A 17,145-nucleotide genomic window follows, 5' to 3' on the forward strand; every position below is an offset into this window, starting at 1 on the left:
TGATGTCAAAGTCAAAGCGGAGTTTGTCATCTGCACAAGTACGTGTATGGCGAGGTGCTATGAAAAACTTACTTGCGGGCAGCATCACAGGGACAGGACATCAGATAAGTAACATTCACAAGGAAATCAAAGCTTTACTTTGTTAGAAGACACTGAGAATCTTGTGTTCAATTCTGATCACATCATTATAGGAAGGGTGTGGAAGCTTTAGAGTGGGTGCAGAGGAGATTTACCAGGATAGTGTCTGGATTAGAAAGTATGTTTTATGAGGATAGGTTGAGCAAGCTAGTGCTTTTCACTTCGGAGCGAAGGAGGATGAGAGGTGACTTGACAGAGCTGTACAAAATGATAAGAGGCACAGATCGAGCAGACAAATAGAGAGACTTTTTTTCAGGGCGGAAATGGCTAATAAGAGAGAGCATAATTTTAAAGTGATTGGAGGAAAGGAGAGGGGTATGTCAGAGGTAATCTTTTTTACACAGACAGGTTGGTACTAGGGGTGAAGGAATAGGTAGATACATTAGGGACATTTAAGAAGCTCTAGGAAAGGCACTCGGATGAAAGACAAATTGAGAGCTATGTAGGAGGGAAGGGTTAGATTGATCTTGGAGTAGGTTATAACACTGTAGGCTGAAAGGCCTGTACTGTACTTATCTATGTTCTATGTTATACAGAACACAATTTTTACAACACAATTGGAACAAAAATGTCCAATTTAGTGAAAAGTATTCTGAGTGGTCATAGTATTGCTAAACTGTAGAAATTAGGGGTTTATCAGATAGCTGTTTCTGAATCGCTGAGTGTGTGCCTTTAGGCTTCTGTATCTCTTCCCTGATGGTAACAGTGAGAAAAGGGCATGCCCTGGATGCTGGAAGTCCTTAATAATGGATGCTGCCTTTCTGAAACACCACTCCCTAAAGATGTTCTGGGTACTTTGTAGGCCAGTGCCCAAGATGGAGCTCATTAAATTGACAACCCTCTGCAGCATCTTTCGGTCCTGTGCAGTAGCCCCCCGTAGCAGACAGTGATACAGCCTGTCAGAATGCTCTCCACGGTACATGTATAGAAGTTTTTGAGTGTATTTGTTGACATGCCAAATCTTTTCAAACTCCAAGTGAAGTATAGTCACTGATTGCCTTCTTTGTAACTGCATCGATATGTTGGGACCAGGTTAGATCCTCAGAGATCTTGACACCCAGGAGCTTGAAACTGCTCACTCCCTACACTTCTGACCCCTCTATGAGGATTTGTATGAGCAATACTTTAAATTTTTAATGAACTATAAATTACAATAAGAATATATAAAAATGAATTGAATAAGTAGTGCAAAAAGGGTGAAAATATAGTGAGGTAGTGTCCATGGTCCATTGTCCATGCAGCAATCTGATGGCAGAGGGGAAGAGGCTGTTCCTGAAATGTTGAGTGTGTGTCTTCAGACTCCTATACCTCATCCTTGACAGTAGCAATAAAAAGAGGGCATGTCCTGGGTGATAGGGGTCCTTAAGGATGGATGCCACCTTTTTAAGGCATTGCCTTTTGAAGGTATCCTCAGTGCTGGGGAAGGTAGTATCCAAGATGGTGCTGGCTGAGTTTACAACTTTCAGCAGTTTTTTTCTGATTCTGTGCAGTGGCCCCTTCATACCAGACAGTGATACAACCAGTCAGAATGCTCTCCAGGGTTCATCTGTAAAAAAAATTGTTAAATCTTGAGCAATACACACAAAATGCTGAAGGAACTCAGCAAGACAGGCAGCATCTATGGAGAGAAATAAACAGTTGACATTTTGGGCAAAGACCCTTCATCAGGACATGTGAAGTCATCTAGTCTTTTTCCAAGAAACATTCAACAATAATTCATTTTAAACACAAGAGATTCTGAAGATGCTGGAAATCCAGAGCAACACACAAAAATTTGGAATAACTCAGCAGGCCAGGCAGTATCTATGTAGGGAAATAAACAGTTGATGTTCTGGGCTGAGACACCTCATCAGGACTGGAAAGGAACATAACATAAGAACATAAGAAATAGGAGCAGGAGTAGGCCATCCGGCCCATCGAGCCTGCCCCACCATTCAATAAGATCATGGCTGATCTGTCCGCAAACTCAGCTCCATCTACCTGCCTTTTCCCCATAACCCTTAATTCCCTTACTATGTAAAAAACCTATATAACTGTTTCTTAAATATATTTAGTGAAGAAGCCTCAACTGCTTCCCTGAGCAGAGAATTCCACAGATTCACCACTCTCTGGGAAAAATGGTTTCTCCTCATTTCCATCCTAAATCTTCTCCCCTGAATCTTGAGGCAATGACCCCTAGTTCTAGTCTCACTTACCAATGGAAACAATTTTCCTACTTCTATCTTATCTATCCCTTTCAAAATTTTGTATGTTTCCATAAGATCCCCTCTCATTCTTCTGAACTCCAGAGAGTATAGTCCCAGGAGACTCAATCTCTCCTCATAGGTTAACCCTTTCATCCATGAAATCAACCTAGTGAACCTTCTCTGCATTGCCTCCAAAGCCAGTATATCCTTCCTCAAGTATGGAGACCAGAACTGCACAGTACTCCAGGTGTGGCCTCACCAGTACCCTGTATAGTTGTAGCATGACCTCCCTGCTCTTGAATTCAATCCCTCTAGCAATGAAGGCCAACATTCCAACCTGCAAGCCAACTTTTTGCGATTCATGCACAAGCACTCCTAAGACCCTCTGCACAACAGCACGCAGCAATCTTTCACCACTTAAATAATAATCTGCACTTCTATTATTCCTTCCAAAGTGCATTATCTTGCATTTACTAACATTGTATTCCATCTGCCAGACCTTGGCCCACTCACTTAACCTATCGATATCCCTCTGCAGACTCTCCACATCCTCTGTACAATTTGCTTTTCCACTCAGTTTATTGTCATCGGCAAGTTTTGCTATGCTACACTCAATCCCCTCTTCCAAATCATCAATGTAAATGGTAAACAGTATTGGACCCAGCACCAACCCCTGCAGCACCCCACTCACTACAGACTGCCAACTGGAGAAACACCCATTTATACCAACTCTCTGCCTTCTATTGGTTAACCAATCCACTATCCATGCCAATACACTTCCTCCAACTCCATGCATCTGTATCTTATTTGTAAGTCTCTTGTGTGGTACCTTATCGAAGGGGTAAGAAGCAAGAATAAGAAGTTGCGGGGAGGGTAAGAAGAACAAGCTGGCAATTAATAGGTGAAATCAGGTAAGGACAGGTGGGGCAGAAGGGGGATGAAGTGAGAAGCTGGGAAGTACATGTGGAAGAGGTAAAGGCCTGAAGAGAAGGAATATAATAGGAGGGGAGAGTGGACCTTGGGAGAAAGAGAAGGAGGAGGGGCACCGGAGGGAGGTGATAGGCAGGAAAGGAGAAGAAAAGGGATGAGAGAGGGAACCAGAATGGGGAATGGAAAGAGAGGGAAGGGGAGGGGACAGAAATTACCAAGGCTTCTCTAACAGGATAAAGCAACTCAAAATGCTCTTTGGAATGTTATCAAACAAAACTTAACACCATGTTATTTAAAAAGTTAGAGCAGATAACTGAAACTTCATCAAAGAGAAAATTGGGGAAGTGGGGAGCCCTAGAGGGAAAAGTCCAGATCTAAGGGCATTGACAATTAAAGGAATGAGCAACAATGGTTGAGCAACTGGAACAGTAGAGGACTAAGATAAAATGAACTCTAATGCCTCTCATGCATGATCAGTGCTTAACAATAACATTTAACAAAGAGAATTGTCTGGATAAAGCACTGTCGTTCACTTGTTTGTCATACATACTGAAATAAACATTTGCCTCTTACCTAAAAAACTAGCACATTGACCTTCATAAATCAGAGTAATGAGTCCAGGAGTTGGGATGCTATGTTAAAATTGTATGAGACATATGTGAGGCCTAATTTAGAGTATTGTGAGCAGTTCTGGCCACCTATCTGCAGGAAAGATATTAATAAGATTGAAAGAGTACAGAGAAAAATTTCCAAGGATGTTGCTGGGTCTTGGGGGATGACCTGAGTTATAGAGAAAGGCTGAAAAGGTTAGGACTTTTATTTTTAATCTTTTGATTTTATTTAGTGACACAGTACAATGAACAGCATAGCGAGCCCATGCCATAAAATTACACCAATTTGTCCCATTAGCCTATTACCCACATGTCTTTGTAGTGTGGGAGGAAACCAGAGTACCTGGAGGAAGCCCACATGGTCACAGGGAGAATGAACGGGCTCCTTACAGACAGCAGCAGGAATTGAATCTGGGTCGTGGGGACTATAATAGTGTTATGGTAACCGCTAAGCTGCCTTTGTTCCCTGGAGCATAGGAAAATGTGGAGAGAATTGATAGAGGCACAGTATACAAAATTATGAGGGCTGTAGATAAGGTAAATGTAAGCAGGTGTTTTCCACTGAGGTTAGGTGAGACTGAAAATAGATATCATAGAGTAAGGGTGAAAGGTGAAATATTTGCACCAAAAGCCAACACACACTCCAAGTATATACTGGGGACAGCCTGCAGAATGTCACCACGCTTCCAGCACCAACATAGCATGCACTCAACCTACTAATCATAACCAGTACATCTTTGGCACCTGGAGGAAACCTACACAGTCATGGGGAGAAAGTACAGACACACAATGGTGGAATTGAGTCCTAATCATTGGTGCTCCAAAGCATTACACTAACCACTACAAGACTGCGCCACTCGCCTTTTGTGTGTATTGCTCAAGATTTCCAGCATCTGCAGAATCTCTTCTAACAGTAATCTCTTCCACCTATCACCTCCCAGCTTATCACATCATCCACCTCCCCCACCCACCCACTTCCCCCTCACTTGGTCTCACCTATCACCTGCTCCTTCCCCTGCCCCACCTGTTTATTCAGGCTTATTCCCTCTTCCCTTCCAGTACTGATTCAGTCCCCCTATGTAGGAAAAGATAAGAAAAGAGGGTCCGGAGAGGTTCATGAGAATAATTCCTGGAATGAAAGGGTTAACGTATGAGGAGCATTTGATGTCTCTGGGCCTGTACTCATTGCTGTTTAAAAGAATGAGGGGGGGGGGGTCTCATTGAAATCTATTGAATATTGAAAGTCATAGATTGTGTGGATGTGGAGAGGATGTTTCCTATAGTGGGGGAGTCTCGGACTCAAGGGCACAGCCTCAGAAAAGGAGAATATCCCTTTCAAACAGAAATAAGGACAAATTTCTTTAGTCAGAAGTTGGTGAATCTGTGGAATTCATTACAACAGATAGCCGTGGAAGCCAAGTCATTGGATGTATTGAAAACAGAGGTTGATATTTCTTGATTAGTAAGGGCATCAAAAGTTACAGGGAGAAGGCAGGAGAATGGGGTTGAAAGGGATAATAAATCAGCCATGATGGAATAGCAGAGCAGACTCGATGGGTTGAATCTCCCAACTCTGCTCCTATCTTATAATCTTATGAAAATGTGAACTGTTCATCACCCTCCATAGATGCTGCCTGACTTGCTGAGTTCTTCCAGCATTTTTTGTGTGTTGCTCTTAGATCTGTTTGGGGTAATCAATACGCCACTGAATGAAGGAATGGTGGCAATTGTCGTAGTTTCTTTCAGAAGAGTTCCTGTAGTTCCTTTAGGATTGAGTCCTTCCCTATAAATGAATGATGCAGACTATGCTGTGGTAGCAAAGCTAGGAATTTGCTCATTTGCACCTAACTCATTGCGGGAAAAAGTGGTGTAATATATGTGCCAACAATAAGACACCTGTTACCAGCCTGGAACATTTATAAGCAGCCAGCTGAGAAATCCCTACCTGGGACTCTGACTGAGCTCTAAAAAAACACTGACAATAAGGGTGTTGGTCATTTTCACAACTATGGCCAGCAATGGCAAGCTTGCTTGATTAGAATTGGTTTATTATTGTCACATGTACAAAGATAAAGTGAAAAGCTTGTCTTTTCCTACTGATCAAATCCATACACAGTGCCCAAGAGATACTGCAGATGTCGGAAATCCAGAGTAGCACACACCAAATGCTGTAGGAATTATATTGGGGTAATGTAAAGATGAGGAGACAAAGGGTGAGAGGCGAACCAGAATGGGGAATTTCGCCATTATTCTTTATTTTGCTGTATTTATTTCGAGATTCAAGTTTATTTGTCACAAGGAAACATGCAATGAAATATATCGTTTGTGTTAACAACCAACACAACATAAAGATGTGCTGGGGGCAAGTGTCACCACACATTTCAAAGATTATTTTGTAAATTATTGCAATGATATTTTTGCTCCGATTTGCTGCTGCAAAACAAGAAATTTCACGTCATATATGAGACAGTGATAATAAACCTGATTCTGTGGCTCGTCGCAGAACTTGTTGCTTTTCCAAAGGAAAGAACCAACACTACCCTGGTAAACGTCCTCCAGTATGTGGTTGTGAAGGTGCAGTGTTCATACTGAGGTTAGTGTCCGATCCCAGGCTCCTGCAGAACATTTCGATCAGGGTTTGAGGAGACTTGGTACGTCATCAAAGACTCGCACAAATGTTCAGACGTACCGTGGAGAGCATGGCTGTATCATGGTTGGATCATCGTCTAGTGTGGTGGTGGTGGTGGTGGTGGGGGGGGGGGGGGCACGGCATAAGATTGGAAAAAGCTGCAGAAAGTTGCGAACGCAGCCAGCTCCCTCACGGTCACGAGCCTCTCCACCACCGAGCACATCTTCAAAAAGGTGGGATCTGTCATTAAGGACCCCCATCATCCAGGACATAACCTCTTTTCATTGCTACCATCAAGGAGGTACAAAAGCCCGAAGACACACACTCAACGTTTCATGAACCGCCATCAGATTTCCGAGTTAACAGTGGACCCATGTATACTAACTACCTCACTATCTTTGCTCTCTTTGTACAAGTTATTTAACTTAATTATATATATTTTTTTCTTATTATAACTTACCGTTTTAAATTATGTATTGCAATGCATTGCTGCGGCAAAACAACATATTTCACGACATATGCCAGTGACATTAGATCTGATTCTGATCCAGAACCTGACTTTTCGCACTGGTGACTTTCTGAGAGCTCGCGATACCCGGGTTACAACAGAAAACGCTTGGAAACTGAGTGTTTCACAAATTTAAATTAACAAACTACTATTTTTTGAAATAGGTGTTTCCTAACTGTTGCCTGACATGTTTTGATTAAATTCAGAAGTCAGCAAATTGACAAGTTTTAGAGCAATTTATTAAGATTCAAGTTTATCTATCACGTGTCCACCGAAGCATTCAGTGGAAAGCGTCGTTTGCTTTAACAGCCAACACAAGCGAGGGTGTGCTGGGGTCTCCAGTCTTACCGATTGGTCTATGGCGGGATAGGAGTCATCGGATCTCGTTCCTCTATCCCGCACGGAACTCCAACTCCGGAACCCGGCGACAACGCGTTGATCCGGGAGGGGAGTCGGGGAGATACACGCTGATCAGCCGGCCGGACTTCCCGGCTATGTCCGCAGCTACCCGTCGTCGGCGTCGCTGTCCTTCGATTTCAGACTCCGTCCGGCCTGTACTCCACTTCCCTTACAACCCTGTTCCTATGGCCATAATCTGACCATTAACTCCCCTCTCTGCTCCCATGCCTACGAACCAAAAAACCCCCAACTAAAACTGAGCTGTGATCTCAACGGAGGTTCTCGCCCTTCCCTTACTATAACACCCAGTGTGAATGCGCAACAGTCCTCGAGAGATTCCAAATGCGTTCAGAGGTTTCGAGTGCACTCGCTGTTTATATGCTTTCTCAAGTGTCTGAACGAGCTCGGAGAGTTTGAGTAGACTCGAGGTTTTCAGTGTACTCAGACCTAGTGATTTCGAGAGTGCCCAAGCCCGTCCATCCATACTCTGGCCTTAGAGTGCCCAAGCCCGTCCATCCATACTGCGGTGTTAGAGTGCCCGAATATGTGCCCAAGCTCGTCCATCAATACTCTGGCGTTAGAGTGCCCATGCCCGTCCATCCATACTCCGGCGTTAGAGTGCCCGACTGTGTGCCCAAGCTCGTCCATCAATACTCTGGCGTTAGAGTGCCCGAGTATGTGCCCAAGCCCGTCCATCCATACTCCGGCGTTAGAGTGCCCGAGTATGTGCCCAAGCCCGTCCATCCATACTCCGGCGTTAGAGTGCCCGACTGTGTGCCCAAGCCCGTCCATCAATACTCCGGCATTAGAGTGCCCAAGCCCATCCATCCATACTCCGGCGTTAGAGTGCCCGAGTATGTGCCCAAGCCCGTCCATCCATACTCCGGCGTTAGAGTGCCCGAGTATGTGCCCAAGCCCGTCCATCAATACTCCGGCGTTAGAGTGCCCGAGTATGTGCCCAAGCCCGTCCATCAATACTCTGGCGTTAGAGTGCCCGAGTATGTGCCCAAGCCCGTCCATCAATACTCCGGCGTTAGAGTGCCCGAGTATGTGCCCATGCCCGTCCATTCATACTCCGGCATTAGAGTGCCCGAGTATGTGCCCAAGCCCGTCCATCCATACTCCGGCGTTAGAGTGCCCGAGTATGTGCCCAAGCCCGTCCATCCATACTGCGGTGTTAGTGTGCCCGAGTATGTGCCCAAGCCCGTCCATCAATACTCCGGCGTTAGAGTGCCCGAGTATGTGCCCAAGCCCGTCCATCAATACTCCGGCGTTAGAGTGCCCGAGTATGTGCCCAAGCCCGTCCATCAATACTCCGGCGTTAGAGTGCCCGAGTATGTGCCCAAGCCCGTCCATTCATACTCCGGCGTTAGAGTGCCCGAGTATGTGCTCAAGCCCGTCCATCAATACTCCGGCGTTAGAGTGCCCGAGTATGTGCCCAAGCCCGTCCATCAATACTCCGGCGTTAGAGTGCCCGAGTATGTGCCCAAGCCCGTCCATTCATACTCCGGCGTTAGAGTGCCCGAGTATGTGCCCAAGCCCGTCCATCAATACTCCGGCGTTAGAGTGCCCGAGTATGTGCCCAAGCCCGTCCATCAATACTCCGGCGTTAGAGTGCCCGAGTATGTGCCCAAGCCCGTCCATCAATACTCCGGCGTTAGAGTGCCCGAGTATGTGCCCAAGCCCGTCCATCAATACTCCGGCGTTAGAGTGCCCGAGTATGTGCCCAAGCCCATCCATCAATACTCCGGCGTTAGAGTACCCGAGTATGTGCCCAAGCCCGTCCATTCATATTCCGGCATTAGAGTGCCCAAGCCCGTCCATCCATACTCCGGCGTTAGAGTGCCCGAGTATGTGCCCAAGCCCGTCCATCCATACTGCGGTGTTAGGGTGCCCGAGTATGCGCCCAAGCCCGTCCATCCATACTCCGGCGTTAGAGTGCCCGAGTATGTGCCCAAGCCCGTCCATCCATACTCCGGCGTTAGAGTGCCCGAGTATGCGCCCAAGCCCGTCCATCCGTACTCCGGCGTTAGAGTGCCCGAGTATGTGCCCAAGCCCGTCCATCCATACTCCGGCGTTAGAGTGCCCGACTGTGTGCCCAAGCCCGTCCATCCATACTCCGGCGTTAGAGTGCCCGAGTATGTGCCCAAGCCCGTCCATCCATACTCCGGCGTTAGAGTGCCCGACTGTGTGCCCAAGCCCGTCCATCCATACTCCGGCGTTAGAGTGCCCGACTGTGTGCCCAAGCCCGTCCATCAATACTCCGGCATTAGAGTGCCCAAGCCCATCCATCCATACTCCGGCGTTAGAGTGACCGAGTATGTGCCCAAGCCCGTCCATCCATACTCCGGCGTTAGAGTGCCCGACTGTGTGCCCAAGCCCGTCCATCAATACTCCGGCATTAGAGTGCCCAAGCCCATCCATCCATACTCCGGCGTTAGAGTGCCCGAGTATGTGTCCAAGCCCGTCCATCAATACTCCGGTGTTAGAGTGCCCGAGTATGTGCCCAAGCCCGTCTATACATACTCCGGCGTTAGAGTGCCCGAGTATGTGCCCAAGCCCGTCCATTCATACTCCGGCATTAGAGTGCCCGAGTATGTGCCCAAGCTCGTCCATCAATACTCCGGCATTAGAGTGCCCAAGACCGTCCATCCATACTCCGGCGATAGAGTGCCCGAGTATGTGCCCAAGCCCGTCCATCAATACTCCGATGTTAGAGTACCCGAGTATGTGCCCAAGCCCGTCCATCAATACTCCGGCGTTAGAGTGCCCGATAATGTGCCCAAGCCTGTCCATCCATACTCCGGCGTTAGAGTGCCCGACTGTGTGCCCAAGCCCGTCCATCAATACTCCGGCGTTAGAGTGCCCGAGTATGTGCCCAAGCCCGTCCATCCATACTCCGGCATTAGAGTGCCCGACTGTGTGCCCAAGCCCGTCCATCAATACTCCGGCGTTAGATTGCCCGAGTATGTGCCCAAGCCCGTCCATCAATACTCCGGCGTTAGAGTGCCCGAGTATGTGCCCAAGCCCGTCCATCCATACTCCGGCGTTAGAGTGCCCGAGTATGTGCCCAAGCCCGTCCATCCATACTCCGGCATTAGAGTGCCCGACTGTGTGCCCAAGCCCGTCCATCAATACTCCGGCGTTAGAGTGCCCGAGTATGTGCCCAAGCCCATCCATCCATACTCCGGCGTTAGAGTGCCCGAGTATGTGCCCAAGCCCGTCCATCAATACTCCGGCGTTAGAGTGCCCGAGTATGTGCCCAAGCCCGTCCATCAATACTCCGGCGTTAGAGTGCCCGAGTATGTGCCCATGCCCGTCCATTCATACTCCGGCATTAGAGTGCCCGAGTATGTGCCCAAGCCCGTCCATCAATACTCCGGCGTTAGAGTACCCGAGTATGTGCCCAAGCCCGTCCATTCATATTCCGGCATTAGAGTGCCCAAGCCCGTCCATCCATACTCCGGCGTTAGAGTGCCCGAGTATGTGCCCAAGCCCGTCCATCCATACTGCGGTGTTAGGGTGCCCGAGTATGCGCCCAAGCCCGTCCATCCATACTCCGGCGTTAGAGTGCCCGAGTATGTGCCCAAGCCCGTCCATCCATACTGCGGTGTTAGGGTGCCCGAGTATGTGCCCAAGCCCGTCCATCCATACTGCGGTGTTAGGGTGCCCGAGTATGCGCCCAAGCCCATCCATCAATACTCCGGCGTTAGAGTACCCGAGTATGTGCCCAAGCCCGTCCATTCATATTCCGGCATTAGAGTGCCCAAGCCCGTCCATCCATACTCCGGCGTTAGAGTGCCCGAGTATGTGCCCAAGCCCGTCCATCCATACTGCGGTGTTAGGGTGCCCGAGTATGCGCCCAAGCCCGTCCATCCATACTCCGGCGTTAGAGTGCCCGAGTATGTGCCCAAGCCCGTCCATCCATACTCCGGCGTTAGAGTGCCCGAGTATGCGCCCAAGCCCGTCCATCCGTACTCCGGCGTTAGAGTGCCCGAGTATGTGCCCAAGCCCGTCCATCCATACTCCGGCGTTAGAGTGCCCGACTGTGTGCCCAAGCCCGTCCATCCATACTCCGGCGTTAGAGTGCCCGAGTATGTGCCCAAGCCCGTCCATCCATACTCCGGCGTTAGAGTGCCCGACTGTGTGCCCAAGCCCGTCCATCCATACTCCGGCGTTAGAGTGCCCGACTGTGTGCCCAAGCCCGTCCATCAATACTCCGGCATTAGAGTGCCCAAGCCCATCCATCCATACTCCGGCGTTAGAGTGACCGAGTATGTGCCCAAGCCCGTCCATCCATACTCCGGCGTTAGAGTGCCCGACTGTGTGCCCAAGCCCGTCCATCAATACTCCGGCATTAGAGTGCCCAAGCCCATCCATCCATACTCCGGCGTTAGAGTGCCCGAGTATGTGTCCAAGCCCGTCCATCAATACTCCGGTGTTAGAGTGCCCGAGTATGTGCCCAAGCCCGTCTATACATACTCCGGCGTTAGAGTGCCCGAGTATGTGCCCAAGCCCGTCCATTCATACTCCGGCATTAGAGTGCCCGAGTATGTGCCCAAGCTCGTCCATCAATACTCCGGCATTAGAGTGCCCAAGACCGTCCATCCATACTCCGGCGATAGAGTGCCCGAGTATGTGCCCAAGCCCGTCCATCAATACTCCGATGTTAGAGTACCCGAGTATGTGCCCAAGCCCGTCCATCAATACTCCGGCGTTAGAGTGCCCGATAATGTGCCCAAGCCTGTCCATCCATACTCCGGCGTTAGAGTGCCCGACTGTGTGCCCAAGCCCGTCCATCAATACTCCGGCGTTAGAGTGCCCGAGTATGTGCCCAAGCCCGTCCATCCATACTCCGGCATTAGAGTGCCCGACTGTGTGCCCAAGCCCGTCCATCAATACTCCGGCGTTAGATTGCCCGAGTATGTGCCCAAGCCCGTCCATCAATACTCCGGCGTTAGAGTGCCCGAGTATGTGCCCAAGCCCGTCCATCCATACTCCGGCGTTAGAGTGCCCGAGTATGTGCCCAAGCCCGTCCATCCATACTCCGGCATTAGAGTGCCCGACTGTGTGCCCAAGCCCGTCCATCAATACTCCGGCGTTAGAGTGCCCGAGTATGTGCCCAAGCCCATCCATCCATACTCCGGCGTTAGAGTGCCCGAGTATGTGCCCAAGCCCGTCCATCAATACTCCGGCGTTAGAGTGCCCGAGTATGTGCCCAAGCCCGTCCATCAATACTCCGGCGTTAGAGTGCCCGAGTATGTGCCCATGCCCGTCCATTCATACTCCGGCATTAGAGTGCCCGAGTATGTGCCCAAGCCCGTCCATCAATACTCCGGCGTTAGAGTACCCGAGTATGTGCCCAAGCCCGTCCATTCATATTCCGGCATTAGAGTGCCCAAGCCCGTCCATCCATACTCCGGCGTTAGAGTGCCCGAGTATGTGCCCAAGCCCGTCCATCCATACTGCGGTGTTAGGGTGCCCGAGTATGCGCCCAAGCCCGTCCATCCATACTCCGGCGTTAGAGTGCCCGAGTATGTGCCCAAGCCCGTCCATCCATACTGCGGTGTTAGGGTGCCCGAGTATGTGCCCAAGCCCGTCCATCCATACTGCGGTGTTAGGGTGCCCGAGTATGCGCCCAAGCCCGTCCATCCATACTGCGGTGTTAGGGTGCCCGAGTATGTGCCCAAGCCCGTCCATCCATACTGCGGTGTTAGGGTGCCCGAGTATGCGCCCAAGCCCGTCCATCCATACTCCGGCGTTAGAGTGCCCGACTGTGTGCCCAAGCCCGTCCATCCATACTCCGGCATTAGAGTGCCCAAGCCCGTCCATCCATACTCCGGCGTTAGAGTGCCTGAGTATGTGCCCAAGCCCGTCCATCCATACTCCGGCGTTAGAGTGACCGAGTATGTGCCCAAGCCCGTCCATCCATACTCCGGCGTTAGAGTGCCCGACTGTGTGCCCAAGCCCGTCCATCAATACTCCGGCATTAGAGTGCCCAAGCCCATCCATCCATACTCCGGCGTTAGAGTGCCCGAGTATGTGTCCAAGCCCGTCCATCAATACTCCGGTGTTAGAGTGCCCGAGTATGTGCCCAAGCCCGTCTATACATACTCCGGCGTTAGAGTGCCCGACTGTGTGCCCAAGCCCGTCCATCAATACTCCGGCGTTAGAGTGCCCGAGTATGTGCCCAAGCCCGTCCATCAATACTCCGGCGTTAGAGTACCCGAGTATGTGCCCAAGCCCGTCCATTCATACTCCGGCGTTAGAGTGCCCGAGTATGTGCCCAAGCCCGTCCATCCATACTGCGGTGTTAGTGTGCCCGAGTATGTGCCCAAGCCAGTCCATCAATACTCCGGCGTTAGAGTGCCCGAGTATGTGCCCAAGCCCGTCCATCAATACTCCGGCGTTAGAGTGCCCAAGTATGTGCCCAAGCCCGTCCATCCATACTGCGGTGTTAGTGTGCCCGAGTATGTGCCCAAGCCAGTCCATCAATACTCCGGCGTTAGAGTGCCCGAGTATGTGCCCAAGCCCGTCCATCCATACTGCGGCGTTAGAGTGCCCGAGTATGTGCCCAAGCCCGTCCATCAATACTCCGGCGTTAGAGTGCCCGAGTATGTGCCCAAGCCCGTCCATCAATACTCCGGCGTTAGAGTGCCCGAGTATGTGCCCAAGCCCGTCCATCCATACTGTGGCGTTAGAGTGCCCAAGCCCGTCCATCCATACTCCGGCGTTAGAGTGCCCGACTGTGTGCCCAAGCCCGTCCATCAATACTCCGGCATTAGAGTGCCCAAGCCCGTCCATCCATACTCCGGCGTTAGAGTGCCTGAGTATGTGCCCAAGCCCGTCCATCCATACTCCGGCGTTAGAGTGACCGAGTATGTGCCCAAGCCCGTCCATCCATACTCCGGCGTTAGAGTGCCCGACTGTGTGCCCAAGCCCGTCCATCCATACTCCGGCATTAGAGTGCCCAAGCCCGTCCATCCATACTCCGGCGTTAGAGTGCCTGAGTATGTGCCCAAGCCCGTCCATCCATACTCTGGCGTTAGAGTGACCGAGTATGTGCCCAAGCCCGTCCATCCATACTCCGGCGTTAGAGTGCCCGACTGTGTGCCCAAGCCCGTCCATCAATACTCCGGCATTAGAGTGCCCAAGCCCATCCATCCATACTCCGGCGTTAGAGTGCCCGAGTATGTGTCCAAGCCCGTCCATCAATACTCCGGTGTTAGAGTGCCCGAGTATGTGCCCAAGCCCGTCTATACATACTCCGGCGTTAGAGTGCCCGACTGTGTGCCCAAGCCCGTCCATCAATACTCCGGCGTTAGAGTGCCCGAGTATGTGCCCAAGCCCGTCCATCAATACTCCGGCGTTAGAGTACCCGAGTATGTGCCCAAGCCCGTCCATTCATACTCCGGCGTTAGAGTGCCCGAGTATGTGCCCAAGCCCGTCCATCCATACTGCGGTGTTAGTGTGCCCGAGTATGTGCCCAAGCCAGTCCATCAATACTCCGGCGTTAGAGTGCCCGAGTATGTGCCCAAGCCCGTCCATCAATACTCCGGCGTTAGAGTGCCCGAGTATGTGCCCAAGCCCGTCCATCCATACTGCGGTGTTAGTGTGCCCGAGTATGTGCCCAAGCCAGTCCATCAATACTCCGGCGTTAGAGTGCCCGAGTATGTGCCCAAGCCCGTCCATCCATACTGCGGCGTTAGAGTGCCCGAGTATGTGCCCAAGCCCGTCCATCAATACTCCGGCGTTAGAGTGCCCGAGTATGTGCCCAAGCCCGTCCATCAATACTCCGGCGTTAGAGTGCCCGAGTATGTGCCCAAGCCCGTCCATCCATACTGTGGCGTTAGAGTGCCCAAGCCCGTCCATCCATACTCCGGCGTTAGAGTGCCCGACTGTGTGCCCAAGCCCGTCCATCAATACTCCGGCATTAGAGTGCCCAAGCCCGTCCATCCATACTCCGGCGTTAGAGTGCCTGAGTATGTGCCCAAGCCCGTCCATCCATACTCCGGCGTTAGAGTGACCGAGTATGTGCCCAAGCCCGTCCATCCATACTCCGGCGTTAGAGTGCCCGACTGTGTGCCCAAGCCCGTCCATCAATACTCCGGCATTAGAGTGCCCAAGCCCATCCATCCATACTCCGGCGTTAGAGTGCCCGAGTATGTGTCCAAGCCCGTCCATCAATACTCCGGTGTTAGAGTGCCCGAGTATGTGCCCAAGCCCGTCCATTCATACTCCGGCATTAGAGTGCCCGAGTATGTGCCCAAGCTCGTCCATCAATACTCTGGCATTAGAGTGCCCGAGTATGTGCCCAAGCCCGTCCATCAATACTCCGATGTTAGAGTACCCGAGTATGTGCCCAAGCCCGTCCATCCATACTCCGGCGTTAGAGTGCCCGACTGTGTGCCCAAGCCCGTCCATCAATACTCCGGCGTTAGAGTGCCCGAGTATGTGCCCAAGCCCGTCCATCCATACTCCGGCATTAGAGTGCCCGACTGTGTGCCCAAGCCCGTCCATCAATACTCCGGCGTTAGAGTGCCCGAGTATGTGCCCAAGCCCGTCCATCAATACTCCGGCGTTAGAGTGCCCGAGTATGTGCCCAAGCCCGTCCATCAATACTCCGGCGTTAGAGTGCCCGAGTATGTGCCCAAGCCCGTCCATCCATACTCCGGCGTTAGAGTGCCCGAGTATGTGCCCAAGCCCGTCCATCCATACTCCGGCATTAGAGTGCCCGACTGTGTGCCCAAGCCCGTCCATCAATACTCCGGCGTTAGAGTGCCCGAGTATGTGCCCAAGCCCGTCCATCCATACTCCGACGTTAGAGTGCCCGAGTATGTGCCCAAGCCCGTCCATCAATACTCCGGCGTTAGAGTGCCCGAGTATGTGCCCAAGCCCGTCCATCAATACTCCGGCGTTAGAGTGCCCGAGTATGTGCCCATGCCCGTCCATTCATACTCCGGCATTAGAGTGCCCGAGTATGTGCCCAAGCCCGTCCATCAATACTCCGGCGTTAGAGTGCCCGAGTATGTGCCCAAGCCCGTCCATTCATACTCCGGCGTTAGAGTGCCCGAGTATGTGCCCAAGCCCGTCCATCCATACTGCGGTGTTAGTGTGCCCGAGTATGTGCCCAAGCCCATCTATACATACTCCGGCGTTAGAGTGCCCGAGTATGTGCCCAAGCCCGTCCATTCATACTCCGGCATTAGAGTGCCCGAGTATGTGCCCAAGCTCGTCCATCAATACTCCGGCATTAGAGTGCCCAAGACCGTCCATCCATACTCCGGCGATAGAGTGCCCGAGTATGTGCCCAAGCCCGTCCATCAATACTCCGATGTTAGAGTACCCGAGTATGTGCCCAAGCCCGTCCATCAATACTCCGGCGTTAGAGTGCCCGATAATGTGCCCAAGCCTGTCCATCCATACTCCGGCGTTAGAGTGCCCGACTGTGTGCCCAAGCCCGTCCATCAATACTCCGGCGTTAGAGTGCCCGAGTATGTGCCCAAGCCCGTCCATCCATACTCCGGCATTAGAGTGCCCGACTGTGTGCCCAAGCCCGTCCATCAATACTCCGGCGTTAGAGTGCCCGAGTATGTGCCCAAGCCCGTCCATCAATACTCCGGCGTTAGAGTGCCCGAGTATGTGCCCAAGCCCGTCCATCAATACTCCGGCGTTAGAGTGCCCGAGTATGTGCCCAAGCCCGTCCATCCATACTCCGGCGTTAGAGTGCCCGAGTATGTGCCC

This window comes from Hemitrygon akajei, chromosome 9 (genome assembly GCF_048418815.1).
Source record: "Hemitrygon akajei chromosome 9, sHemAka1.3, whole genome shotgun sequence".
In the NCBI taxonomy this organism is placed as follows: domain Eukaryota; kingdom Metazoa; phylum Chordata; class Chondrichthyes; order Myliobatiformes; family Dasyatidae; genus Hemitrygon; species Hemitrygon akajei.